At 25.4% G+C, this 15,674-nt stretch overlaps 1 long non-coding RNA gene across 3 annotated transcripts in view; it reads left to right on the forward strand.

Moving 5' to 3' along the window:
- LOC146724445 (uncharacterized) overlaps window positions 1-14,356 on the forward strand; it is a 67,009-nt gene extending 52,653 nt beyond the window's left edge. For all 3 annotated transcript variants that reach the window (XR_014924075.1, XR_014924076.1, XR_014924074.1), the window contains exon 3: window positions 14,200-14,356. This is a non-coding gene — a long non-coding RNA (uncharacterized LOC146724445). The remainder of the gene's footprint in view (window positions 1-14,199) is intronic.
- Window positions 14,357-15,674: the final 1,318 nt, after the last annotated feature.

Below are 15,674 nucleotides of genomic sequence, written 5' to 3' on the forward strand. Positions count from 1 at the left end.
ATTATAATAAGAAAAAATTTTATTAATACAGATAAAAAATATTATAACAAAACTCTTCAGTTTTAGTTATCCATATGCTCTGAAAAAGTTATATTTACATAAATAATTATATAATTTAATGGGATAAATAATTTTTGCAACCAATACTCAATGTATGACAAGAAGTTTCGTTTGCATAATATGTTCACGGTTTTTAATTCTAAGTACACTTGATAAGGATTAAAACCCATGGTCAAAACGTTGTGGTGATTAATTAAATATTTATTAGCCAGTATTGGTCGCAAAAATTATTTATCCTTTTAATTATTGACTGGCAACATCAAGAATTCAATTATTTATATAATTTAATCTTTAACGAATAAAGATGTTTTTATTATTGGATTATTTAATAATAATTACAAAAGCAATATTTATATTTTCATGGAATATTATTAATAATTGAAAACATGAAATTTTAAATAAATAAGTAAATAAAAATTTTTAATATAATTTAAAATTTAAAAATATGTATAGATATAATATGAGCAAATAAATAATATTAGAACTTTAAATCGTAGATTTATAACTTTTAAGTCGTAGATTTATTTTTACATATACTCAATAATGTATATATTTTTCTGTATACCAATTGATTCCTCTTTTTATTTTTTGTGCATAAAAGTATTGAGATAAAATGAATATTTTACGAAATATTTTATTATTTATGTATTGTGTTTCATTAAAGTACAAAAGATCTCGTAACTGTTCACTTTTTGGTTATTCTATCCTTATAACTTTTTATACCAAATATCGGAATACAATATCAAGGAATCGATTTATATAAAAACTTATAGTGTTCCATTAAAAAAAATTAAGTTAGTTGGCCTTAATTCACTATTCTAATAATTTGTTACTTTAAATACAGAGCGGGATTGTTCATTATTTTTATTTATATTTTATTATTAAAATTTAAAAAAAAATAAGGTTAAAATAGCTTTAAAATAGCCTTCTGGACTTTGAGTCAATGATTTTCTCAACACCAAATAACTTTTTAGTTAAAGTAGTTTTGTTTAAAACATTTTTTAATAACACAATGTTTCTGAGATATTGGTGTGGATTTTTTAAAACGGGATATTCTATACAATATTCAAGAATACAGTTTACAGTTTAAAAGAGTCCACATCGCCATGAAAATTCAGAACTATAAAATTTATATGAAAATTTATAACTTATAATTCACATGAATATTTCACATGAATTTGTAATTTTTCGTGCAAAATAAAGTAACCCTACATTGATTGATGCTCTCAAATTAAAAAACAAATAAAGATTATTAATAAAGAAAAGAATAACTTTTACGTGAGATCAGAGTGGACCCCATTTTTCGTGAGAAAAATTAATACATAGAATAGTATTTTTATAGAACTCGTTTACCATTGAAAACATCGGGTATTGTGGAGTGAACCTCACTTCGCGAAGAAAATTGGAACCTATAGAATTGAATAATATACAGGGTGTCCGGTAACAATCGTCCCATCTCTCGCAGATAAAGCAAATTAAACCGACTAAAAAAGTTTTGTATTGTTTTGTGATCTTTAAATTATTAATGAAAATTTAATTTTAAAAAATTGGGCAATATTAAATCCTCGCGTAAATAAGATATCATTTTTAATATTAGCAACAATAAATAAGCGTAATAATTAAATTTTGTGATCATGGCTAAAGCAATACAAAAAAGCCAACGACCGAAATAAAATAATATAACATTTGAAATTATTTCAAGATTTAATGTATCTGTGTGAGGGGGAGAGAAAAAAGAGGGGAGGGAGAAAGAAAAAGAAAAAAAAAGAGATAAAAGGAAGGTAGAAAGATCAGAAGAGAGAGAAGGGATGGAAAAAGGAAGAAAAAAGGAAAGAAGAGAGGATAAAAGAGAGATAAAATGCTTGAAGATAAATTTTTTTAAAATCCAGTCGTACAAAATAAGTTGCAATTACTAAATAAAATAATATAAGTAGATACATTAAAATGTCTTATAACTGCGTAACGTTTGATTGTCTCTTCTTGCATGAATAGGCTAATCTGTTTTAATTAATTTTTCGCTGATTATACAAAGATTACAAAACAAAAATTTTTCGATAGAACCCGCTCGGTAAAACTCGGTAAGACACCCTGTATATCGACCTCGTTTTGCACTGAAAACGCCGAGTGATATAGGATGGATGTTGCTTTGACGTGGTTGCAAACCTATGTGAAACCGCACAATTATAGATCTTGTTTCGCGAGCATTATGCGACGGGGATTGCTCTTCATTTTGCATTGAAAATTTCAAATTGTGAAACCTTTCTCCATTATTTATTTTTCAATTTTTTAACATCTTATATAAAAATCGATGATAAGTGTCTGCTTAAATATATATTTAAGCATAGAAATACTGAATAAATATTGTCCAATATTGATCTTTTCGTTATCAGTCTATTTGTTCAGCATCTTGATTTCCATAAATTCATCTTTGTAAATTATTATTTTATATAATTTTTTAACAAAATAACAATTAACGGCTAAACTATTTTGGAGATTACTCAACCTCACAAGCTTGATAATATATATGTATATACATATGTGTGTATATCAAAAAGCCATTGGAAAGAGTTATACTTATATAAAGATTTATCCAAATTATTATACATATAAACATACTATAGAAATATCAATCTTATCTTATTATCTGTAGAGAAAAATAGCTTAAATTAAAACTGTATAATTAAAGGGGATATATTATATAAAATGGATCAAACAAAATCTCTCTAGATGGAAATATTTGGAAACATATTTTTTTGTCTCAAAATTGTAATAATTAATATATGTATATTTTTCTAAATTCAACCATAATTTAGAAAATTATCATAGTTAGACTCTGATTATTGTTTGCTGAAAAAAACATTTTCAAGATAATTTTCAAATTTCTAAAATGCCTCCCCAACTAGAAAGGTTTTGTTAGAAAAATTTAATTTTATATATATATCTACCTTATATCTCCCTTAAAATTATGTAACTTTAATTTAACCCATTTTCCTCTACAGACAATAAAACGTTGACGTAAATCAAGGTAATAATTTCTAGTGTTTCACTCTGTACATTTATATTCCGCTTGTGTGTGCGTGTATGTATATGCTTAATTATATACATTGTTTGATTTATGCGACATTACATCTGAAGATAATAAGGAAAATTAATCGGGATTGGTTAATTTGTGTGATACAATAGCGGGCTATATAATCTCGTCATAATGTATTATGGTCCAAATACATCTCAATCAATTGACAATTTCCATCATCTGCGTATTCACGTAATCCTTAGAAAATTGACAGGTTTTTTTCCAATTAACGATTGACAGAATCAGTCAGTGAGTTAATATTCTATAATATACGATACGCATATTTTGGAGCAGAATCCCTCCTTTTGCAGCCTTATCCCAAAAAAAAATTCTAACCTATAACGCACAAATCTAAAATTCTAACTTAACAAAATCCAAAATTCGAACCAAATCCATTTCTGATTAAATTAAAATTAAATTTGTTATATTAAAAAATTTAATTAGAAAACTATAAAAATAACACAAATTTTAAAATCTTAATATATTTTTGCACAACAAAAATTGTAAAAAATTGAAGTTTTAAAACATCGGTATCTTGAAAACTTTTGATTGTAGTTTAAGATACTTTTTTTGATAAAAATTGATAAAAATCAATTATATATAATTTTTTAGGAAACAAAAAATTATAGACGAGAGACAAACAAGACTCATTTGCCTTATAAGAATTAAATAAGGTCATACTCAGCTGATCATCCTTTTTACAATAATATCCGACGTATGTGAGAGATAATAGAGGATGAAAGAAGCGATGATGCGATTGAGAATGCAGTATGAGCGAAGAACGTACATTGGCGTCATTCTCGGTAGTACTTTGATTATAACTGGACGCAAACAAAACATAACGCAACGTATACTTCGATGCAGCAATCTTGCTGATATGACGGTCTCTTGCGTAACGAGCACGGCGTTATTCAATTGCAACGTCTCAAGGTTTCTATTCGCCTTCGCCTGTTCACACAAACGTTTGAAAATATTGTACATTTCATGTGAGGCAGTATTCATTATCTCAAATCTATCACAACTCTCTCACGTTTCTTCAAGGCACTTCTCGGCGCATTTTACAATTTTTTTATTACGATTTACGTTTAATCTTATGTATAGATCAACTGTTAAATTGCGAAGATTGATTTATATAAGTTTTTTTCGAAGAAAAGTTTAATAAATATCTTAAATATCGTGAGATTAAACCTTGCAATGCGTCTTGATATACTTAAAATCAAACATAACATTGCAGAAAGTTTTATTGTTAAAGAATAACTTATGTGCATGTATGTATATTCTTTATGCATATAAGAATAATAAATGTGTAAGAAATATATATTTTTCAGAACTACAAAAATATTTTTCATTAATTATACAAGATGACCCAGATGTCCCTATCATTGCATTAATAGCACATTCTTGGAATCAATTGGAGACGATTTTTTCTCAGTAAAAATGTCAAGAGATTATATTTTTTACAAGTTTGCAATCTTAACATATCTTTGTAACTAAAAAAGTTAAAATTTTATTACAATAAAATCCAAAATAAATTCCTACAATTAATTAAAGAATGTAGTTTGATTAATTATTTAACTCCACAAAATTTAATTTTTACAAAAAGTTTTCCTTTGTATGCAATCGCTTATCGCTCGGAAATTAAAGATACACACTTCGATAATTTTGCTAACAAAAAAATAGTCTCCAAATAGAATCCAAGAATATATTATTAGTAATTTATACAGTAATTGTGGGATATCCTACATACATAATTTTATTTTATTACTTAATACAATCAAATATTTATTTTGTCTATAAATTACACTAATTTATAAGAAAATTTTTAAAAATTATTTTAAGCCAGACAAGGTGTTTCTTATAAATTTTTGGATGCTGAAAACGATGTCACAAACCATTTTTTACTAGCACGTCAACTTTTCAAAATATTTGAAGTTTAATATGCAAAATATAACTTTTTCTGCGATATTCGAAATTTTTTGTGAAAAAAATTAATGTCATCTGAAAATTCTGATCAGATGTCATGAACGTATTGTTTATCTCCTATAAAACGCATTTTTTTATTTCGATATCATATTTTTTAATCATATTAGGAAAGATTTAAATACAGAGTTTTGCTGATAGTGAGATAGCAAATATTCCGCTTATAATGATAACCATATAATTATACTAATAATTTGTAATTTAGAGTTATCGACACACATACACATATATTGTAATAAATTCGACTAAATGTATATATATATATATATATAGAGAGAGAGAGAGAGAAAGAGAGAGAGAGAGAGAGAGTCTCATTTTAATTACCTTAAATTTTTTGAAACAAATGCATTTTCGAAAAAATGTTTTAGACAAAAATTTAATGATTTAAAAATCTAAAGAAAAATATAACAAAATCAATTTTGGAAAAATATTTTTCCGAAAACATTTTTTTCCTTAAAAGCATTTCCATATGACAAATAGTTCTTGGCTTTAAACTTTCAAAATATGATTAAAAATAAGTTATTGGAATTAAAAAAAAATACATTTTATAAAGAATAAACAATACATTCATTATATTTAATCAGACTTTTTAGATAACGTAATCTTTTTTACAAATAAATCTCAAATATTGAAAAAAGCCAATTTTTACACATTAAATTTTATTTTGAAAATCTGACGTACTAATAAAATTTGATTTGCGTCATCGTTTTCAGCACCTAAAAATCTATAAGAAATACTGTCTGATTTAAAAGAATTTTTAATTGTATGTATAAACTAATGTATTATTTTATATGTATTGTATAATATAATTTAATATACATTGTCGCCCATCTTGCCAGACATAGTAATGGATGATTTAGAGACACATTGTTTAAATTTATTAGGTGAATCTGTATCGGTCTATTATAGGTATGTAGATGACATTTTTGCAGTGGTTAAGCGATCGAAGATAGACGAAATCTTAAAGACTTTTAACAGTTATCATGAACGGCTAAAATTCACACATGGAACAGAGTCAAATTTGTATATTAATTTTTTAAATACGACAGTCATAAAACTCAATGGTAAATTATTGACTAATTGGTATAGAAAATCTACTAACTCTGAGAAATATATAAATTTTTATTCTAACCATCCTTTCAATTACAAAATTAACACGATTTATAACTTACAATTAGTTGATCATGCTATATTACTGTCTGACGTTGAATTCCACAAAGTAAACATTTATACGGTTAAAAAAATTTTGACAAATAACTGTTTTCCCAAGCATACCATTAAACACTTTATTTATAAAAGAGTCAATATTTTAAATGAACGCTATAATATTGTTAATGACATAAATAATCTCGACATTAATATTATTAAAAAGAGATTCGATATTAAGTCTATTATCTCATTGCCTTATGTCGAAGACATTAGTGAATGCATAAGTCGATCGCTTAATACAATGGGGGGTTTTAATGTGGTCTACACTATACCGAAAAAATTAGATTCTTTGATTAGACGTAGCAAGGATAGTGTGATGAATGATATGAAAACTAATGTAGTGTACAAAATAGATTGTAAAAATTGCACGGCGTCTTATATCGGTCAAACAAAGAGATTCTTAAGTACTCGAGTTAAAGAACATTTTAATAATATTGCACACGTCTAATCATTCGGTTATTAGTAAACATAAATTAGATTTTAATCACGACTTTGACTGGGCAACACCGACAATATTACATAATGAAAAACATACAAAAAAGAGAGAAATAGCAAAAATGTTTTTCATTAAAAAAACTAATAACACAATCAACCTACAAAAAGACACTGATAATTTGAGTAATATTTATGACAATATACTAAAGGTTGTGTAGTCCTCGGCTATTATATTATCAATATGACAAGAAGTTTCGTTCGCACAACACGTATACGGTTTTTAATTTTAAGGTAAAGTTTAACGTTGTTCACATAGATCTTTAGGCATTACTATAAATTTATTTTTATTTTTTTATTTTTATTACTTTTTTGTAATACACTTGATAAGGACCAAAACCCATGGTCGAAACGTTGTGTTGATTATTAAATAATTATTAGCCAGTATTGGTCGTTAAAATTATTTATCCTTATAATTTATTATATTTATATTATATCGAATATTAAATATTTATTTATTATAAAATATATATAATATAAAAATGTAATAAAAAATATTATTTAAATAATGTATTAAGATAATTATATATGTACAGTAGGATTTTGTGACACACATAAAGATAAATTATTTCTTGCATTATACAAATGTATTATTTGTGTGATGCTATTTTTCTGCACCGATGATCGTTGTTGTATTATTGATGATACAAATAACAGCTCGCATGACAAGATAATATTCTTGTGCGAACATGCATTTTCGTGCATCTTAGCTTCCCTTGGATCGAATAATGACATTCTATTTATATGATTAAGAACGACCGAAAATAAACACAGGCATATTCGATTATCTATTTTGAGAATCTGCCTTCGGCTCGAAGGCCGAATTACAATTTTCGTATTCAAGGGTATTAAACATTACGTACATACATACCTATTCGCCCTCGTTAAATCGATCGCTACCTTGCATACGATGCGACCTGCATTGCAGCTACTGAATAGGAACACGTGCATATACGAATTTTCCAATTTCCAGTTAAAAATTCAACGTTTAAATTACACAATTTCGTGAAACGTGTCGCAACGTGATTACGTCATGTAAATGTATGTTCTGGATGCATATGCTAGTCTACACATACACTATATGCATACAATATCGCATATTAAAGTATACAATGTGTATCAATAAATAGTATTAAAAATATGACATTCGATAAGAAAAAAGAAAGAATTTTTGAAAAGAGCAAAGAAATAATATATGGAAGAAAACTTTAGAATTCAAATTAATAAATTAAATAAGTTTGTTCGTTAAAATATTGTATATTAAACAATACCTAAATACTACAATGTAACGACTATTATAATGACTGCGGAAATAATTAGAAAGCCGTTCTCTAATATTTGAAATATTAATTAAATTTCTTCATCATTATAGTTTAAATATATTATCTCATATTTCAAAGTTTTACAGTAAATTAATAAAATATTAAAAAAGCAATAACCGCATATATATCTTTATGAATTTTTATACTTCATATATACATATAGATTATGTTTAGATATGACTAAATTAATATTTTATTTAATATAACTACATAAAAATATAAGAAAAACATTAGAGTATTTTCGTTATTTTTTTATAGAATTTAATAATGCAATTTTTTTAATTTTTTAAGATTATACCAAGGTTATTTTGTCGTTTTAAAGAAAAAAAACAATATTATTATTTCAATATAAAAGCGCAGAAAAGGATAAGTTTAACAGACTCATTTAAAGCAATCAAGCACAAATAGTTGATCATAAGAGTAATAATTTATCTTACAATTAGTGTATTCACATATATAGATTGAGGATTCCCCTTTTTTATATTTCTTGACATAAGTAAATATATGAGTTTTTGAAATAATCGATCAAACTAGCAAGTAATAATCGTTTATTAAATTTCACGACGTTTTGACTATATGGTTGCAGTCCTTTTCAAGTGAGACTAAAATAATTTATTACATATATTATATCGATTATTTCCAAAACTCAAATTTAAATACTAGTGACTGTCATTAATAATTTGGAATTTATAAGTAAATATAGTATGAGCAATACCTTCATATATTTTTATAAAAAAAAATACTCTATCATTTTGTAGTCATCGACACTGTTAAATCTGGTGACCTTGCTGATCAATTTATTAATCAATTCACTGATTTAAAAATATACTTAGCTATTATTATTAATTCATAATGTGATGGACTATATTAAAACTATTTAATTTGATATATCGACAAATTTATTTCTTCTAAAAGACTTTGTAACTTATAATATTTCAAAAAAGTTTTATGTATTTTACGAGAGCAAATAAAATAAATATAGTATAGAAATTGAATTAAATTGATGTCTATAGAGATCTTATCTCTTTAATGATTTCTTCATTTCTGTAATTTGTTCAATTTTTTTGAGTTCACCATTATTTCAAATGAGTTTGTTGATGAAGTTGTGAATCATCTTTTCCTGTGCTTTTATAATATTGAAACAAAAATATAATATTTTGTTTAGAACAAAGTGGTAAGATTTTTCATCAAAATATCTAACTTCGATAATTTTATACATGTTGTCAAAATAATGATATTAAATGGAATCTTCTAATAATTTTTTAATCATTATTTATTATATATTAAGAAGTTATTAACGAATAAAGATTATACTTGATACAGATAAAAAAATTTACAATAAATAAATATTAAATGGACGAACAAAATTTTACATATTTATTTTTTTGTGTATTATTAGTAGAATAAAATATTACTTTACATTTTTTATTATAAAAATTGAGAATTTTTTACTATATAATTTGTACTATTACTATTAATTGTTCAACCATTGTTTGTTACTGTTTTTGTATATTAAAAAACTTATAGATTTTACATTTATATCGTTAAATTTGACTTGTAAATTTAATGGTTATTTTAATTATCTTATACAAGTTATAAATCTGTGATGACCTAAAGTGTAAATCGATATTCGCTAATTGGACTGACATTACGGTTGAGTGATCATTTTTTATCGTATTTGACTTATTACTGCGAATATTTGAAATGTAGGGATTTATTTTCACACCGCTATAGATATTTATTTCAGAGGCTAATAAAGATTAATATTATAATGAAGTGTAAATAAACGTGTACAAATGTGTGTGTATATATTATCTTTTTGAAACATGCTATATAAATTTTTTAATTATAAATTTGTCAATACGTTAAAATAAATAATAGTTTTATAATAGCCATACTTTATTATGCTTTTTTATATAATAGAACGCTATCTATAATAATAACAAGAAAACAAACTAAATAAAACTACAACATAAAGCAAACTAAATTATATGTATCCAAATCGATAAAAAGATCAAGATCATTAGATTTAAGTATGTTAGACTACTTTTCATAATTAAGTTGCACTTACAAAGAACATACCCTTTTGTTGTTTGTTAGATGCACTTAAATTATATGCTAAATTATAAGTTTTATATATACAATATATATTACATAGTTAATATTTTATGACAAAATAAAGTATTATCGATATTATTAATTTTTTTTATTATATTTGCATGCTAAACTGATCATTTAAATAATATCCATAAATATTAATTATATTTCATTTCTTTAATTATATTTTTATTAATTTTTACTCACTTCTTCAAAGTTCAAAGTTTTTTCTTAAAAAATGCAAAAAATAATTTATTTATTATTTTTTAATTATTCATTTTATATATAATGTATAAGATGACTAATTTTAATCGATTATCTCAAAAAATGTATATAATAATAATACATTTATATAATTATTATATATATTTATATTTTATTATGAACTCTTTGTGATTGTAAATAATTATAATCAAATTTGTATTAACGCGGACATAGACCAGAAATCAAAGAAAATCATCAAATTATTTCAACAACTGATGCATCTGCTAAAGCAAATATTACTGCTATTTGCTACACCAAATATTTCTGCTATTGCGATATAATATCGTACGGCCACTATTTTTATCACGCAAAGTCTAGCTGAAATAAATTATATATTCCGCAATAAACAGAGCGAAGTTTGCTGCAAGTGGCACGACGCCAACGATAAATTTGAATTTGAATGATAAAAAGCACAAAAAAAACAAATGACAAAATATTTTACGTAATATCAATCAAGCTGTTAATCGAGAGAATCAAGAGAACGAAGTGACAATTTCCTACTTGGCGAGAGGATAAAGATGAAACCAATTTATCTCAATATAAGATAGCAGAATCTATTGCCATTTTTGCGTAAAATGAGACATCAAGGTTTGTTTTGTGTGTGATTATCCTTGAATCGCAATGACAACTACCATAAAAATTACATAACTTTTACGACTTAATCACGCGAAAAACGTGAGTCGTAGAGCATTTGACTATCAGCAAGTTTTAAAGACAAACTTTCATAGAACAAATTTTATTAAAAATTTTATTAGAACGTTTCTTCAGTAATTTCTATTAAAAAAACTACGGCCGACGTTATCATCGTGACTACGAATACAATCAATCATTAAGTAATCCTGCAAACTTGATAACAACGAAACTTCAGAATTTAGAAGTCTTCCAGTAAGAGTAATTTCTGTTCGCATTAAATTCTCATTACATATTTCTCATATTTTTCTGAGAGGATTTCTAAATTTTTTAATAATGATTACATAAAAAAGATTGCAATAACAAAATGTGATTCTGTTTGTTTTGCATGTGTTTTATCGTTTTGTAATGTAAAAAATTACAAACTATTTTACAGATATTAAAAATATATACATAACAATATAGGAAGAACTGAAAAATAAACATATACGTTTCAAAATAAATAAAAAAAAATTATGTACAGATTATAAAAATTAAAAAATGCTAAATTATAATGCACATGTTCTGATTAAATATATCACTTATAAATATATTACAATATTTATTTATAATATCTTATAATAATAAAAATAATTTTAATATACACGCATATATTTATTGCGGATAAATAAATTTGCAATAAAATAAATGCTATAAAATAAACAAACAAAATCTGACATGTTTATCGCATGCTCAAAAGATTTCGATTAAATAGATATCTTCTTCATATTACTAACTTAAAAATCTCCAAAACCATTAAAACTTACTTTAATATTATGTATATATGTATACATTTATGTATATTGCATATTCCACAGATGTATCCTTGATGCTATGTATAATATATCTAAAGAATATGAAATATATAAATGTAACTGGAATAATGTAAATACATAGAAAATCCAAAGTATATACATAAGTATATGATTAGTACACTCTATGTATGTATATCTTACACATAAGGCAGTATTGGAAATTCAGTGGATATTCATCGAAAATTTATCTCATGAAAATCGAACATCCATTTTCTGATAAAAAAAGAACCGTGAAAATATATATAATATACATATACAGGGTGTTTCTAAACCTATATCAGAGATTTTATGGGCGTATTCTATAGGATCAATATAAGAAAAAAAGTTTCTATAGACATAGGTCCTAAAATGCTTTTCCTCCAAGTTATAGCCTCTTAAAGTTGGGAGAAAAAGTCAAAAAATGTATTATAGCTCTCAGAGACTTTCACGGATTGTTGAAATTTTGCACAGCGTAATAATTAGTAGTAAATATATCTTTTTATGTGATTTTGATAATTTGATCCAATTTTAAGAGAAATAAGGAGGAGTGTTAATTTTCATTATTTTGAAAAAGAAAAAATTATGTAATAAGAGTAGTTTTTTATTTTAAACAGTAGTTTTTGAGATACAATAGTTTAAAGTTTGCCAGTTATACAGAGAGACTATGTTTAGATGGTCGTCTGTTTATGAATCGCATATGTGCTAGTTTAGTGACGCACGCACATACGATTGACAAACTATATATACCCATACAGCACAGATTATTGCAAATATATTGCAGCAACGTTGCAATGTTGCAAGTTGCAATGCAACATTATAAAGACATTGCAGAGATATAAGTGCACAAAATTCCAGCACACTTGTAGCAACATGACATTAATATTTCGGAAATATTGCATGTAATCCAAATTCTATAATTTATATATTGTAATATATATGAATTAACTACAACGTATTTTCATTAATGATTTATTTACATTTATATACCTGTATATGCAACATTAGTTTATGGTTGCAATAACAATACATTATTGCAAACTCATAACATATTGCAATATTGTTGTAATATTTTGTTGCAATCTTCCAAAAAGCGGACATTTTAACATTGCTGCAATTCAACAGCAATGATGTAGCAACATTTTGAGTGAATTTGCAATATTGCAATATTGCGGCGAAAGATTGTTGTAATGTTTTTGCAATCTTTCGGTGCTGTATGGGTACAAGCATATCCTATAATTGACTAGTTTTAAATTCTTATATTTGAAAAATACTAAAATCTGAACAAGTAAGAACTATACAAAATTTTTTTTTCATTTTTAAGGCGACATAATGCAATAACTTTTATATTTTTCATAAAGAATAATTTTCAAAATTTTAAGGTAATTTCTCAAGTGTTTGTATTACCGACAAAATTATTATTTTCGTATTTCTAGTTCTTTTGTCACATTTATTTGACAGAATTAAAAATGTTTCTTTACAATTGCAATACATACATCAATGATCTCAAGAAATTCCAATTTATATTAAAAACGATAAATAATTACGAAAGATGTTCTTATCTATTTTTATCTCAAGATGGCATCTCAAATTGCAGACGAGCCATCTTATCATAATATGTACTTTACATAAAAAGTGTATACTTTATATTAACGTAATAAGTTTTGGTAAAAATACAAAAAATAAATATGTTAGCCTCTAAATTTAGATTAAAAGTCTAATATAAAAGTATATATAGTTTGCACATTACAATTCATGCGTGTGTGTGCGTGCGTTGTAGGTTAATTAAGAGTGAAAAAACAACAGTGTATATTTACATTCTAACCTATAATAGTATTGGATGTTTCACAAAAACTGATTCCATGTATGCAATGTATATATGGATTTTTAATGCATGTTTGATCTGGGATTATTAATAATGTGAAATTCCAAATGTCAGTAATTACTCTTCGATAGTCAGTTGATAATTATAATTACCGATATTTTTAAATTCAAAATAAAGGTGCTACTATTTCGTCAGAGTTCACTTACTTGATTTTTTATTAATAATAATTTATATTTTTAAAATAAATTTTTAATATATATATACATACATATATATATATATCTTCTGTCCAAACATTTTTTTAATTGTTTATTAATTTAAAACTTATTTATTAAAAACTTGTAATACGTTTTTACAATTAATGTTGCTCAATGATGTAGATATGATAAGATAAATATTTCACTCTGTATGTCACAGGTAAAGGATTTCGAAGCTCGTCATTTTCTCAGCAACACTCCTTTTCGTCTTGTTAAATGACCTAGAGAGTAATCTGCAAAAGATAGGCGTTACACCATATTGGAGCTTTGACGGCAAGAGAACAGAACCGAAGCAACATAAATTTTAAATACAAAATCAGGTATGAAACTGGTATTATAATATAAAATCCAGGTACAGATATTAGGCACAATAAACTTAGTTTTAAATTTAATGACATTGTTTACAAGCAAAATGGCACGCCTATGAGTTCCCCGTTATCGCCAATAATTGCTAATATTGTTATGCAAGATTTAGAAGAATCAATAATTAACACATTGGATTTTGATATCGGAATGTATTATAGATATGTAGATGACATTATTAAGGTGGCTCTAAAGAATAAAATAGATAGTATATTGAACAGGTTCAATAGTTACCATCAGCGACTACAATTTACGGTTGAATATGAAATTGAGAGAAGCATAAATTTTTTAGATTTAAACATTAAGATCATTTGATAACGTCATACACATGGACTGGTTTCAAAAAAAGACTTGTTCAGGTAGAGTACTATCTTTCTTATCGAATCACCCCATGTGCCACAAAATAGGGGTGATTTATAATCTCATTGATAGAGCATTACTATTATCTCATCCCATATAAGAAAAGTTAAGAACATTGCATTGAAATATTATTAGATAACGGTTACCCTATTCATTTAATTTTTAAGGAAATCAATAGGAGAATAAAAGTAGTAAACAATTTTCATTTTAACAATAAGGGAACAAATGAAATTGCAGAGGGAAATAATAAGAAGTTTTTTGTCATCCCCTATATTAATAATATTTCTGAAACAGTAGCATCGACAATTAAAAACCAGATTTTAGAGTGGGTTACCGTTGTCTTAATAATTTTAATAAATTCATTAGAGTTTACAAGAACAAAAACGTGTATCATAATAATAATGTCATCTATAAAATTAATTGTAAAGACTGTGAATAAGTTTATTATGTTGGACAAACCAAAAGAAAATTACGAACTAGACTAAAGGAGCATATAAATAACATAAAATTTGATTCTTCCAAGCATTCGGTGGTCTCTGAACATATTCTAAATGAAAAACATGCTTTTGATTGGGATAACGTTAAAATACTTGATATTGAATCGAACTACCATAAAAGACTTATCTCGGAGATGATACACATAAAAGAACAAAAGCATGGTATAAATAATAATACAGACACCGAATTACTTAACAACGCTTATTTTGACATTCTAGAAGAAATAGCGAATTTTTAGACTTATTAAAATGTTTGTTTTGCGACTTGACACCTATTTATTCAACTTTTTAACTGACTTGACATCAGTCAAGTACTAAGTTCAACAACAATTAGAGGCATTATTATCTCAATTTATTCGGAACAATTGTAAGCAACAATTAACTAATTTTTAATTTTTACATATGCATAAGTGGA

This window comes from Nylanderia fulva, unplaced genomic scaffold (assembly GCF_048542155.1).
Source record: "Nylanderia fulva isolate GAGA-0341 unplaced genomic scaffold, ASM4854215v1 Scaffold131, whole genome shotgun sequence".
Classification (NCBI taxonomy): domain Eukaryota; kingdom Metazoa; phylum Arthropoda; class Insecta; order Hymenoptera; family Formicidae; genus Nylanderia; species Nylanderia fulva.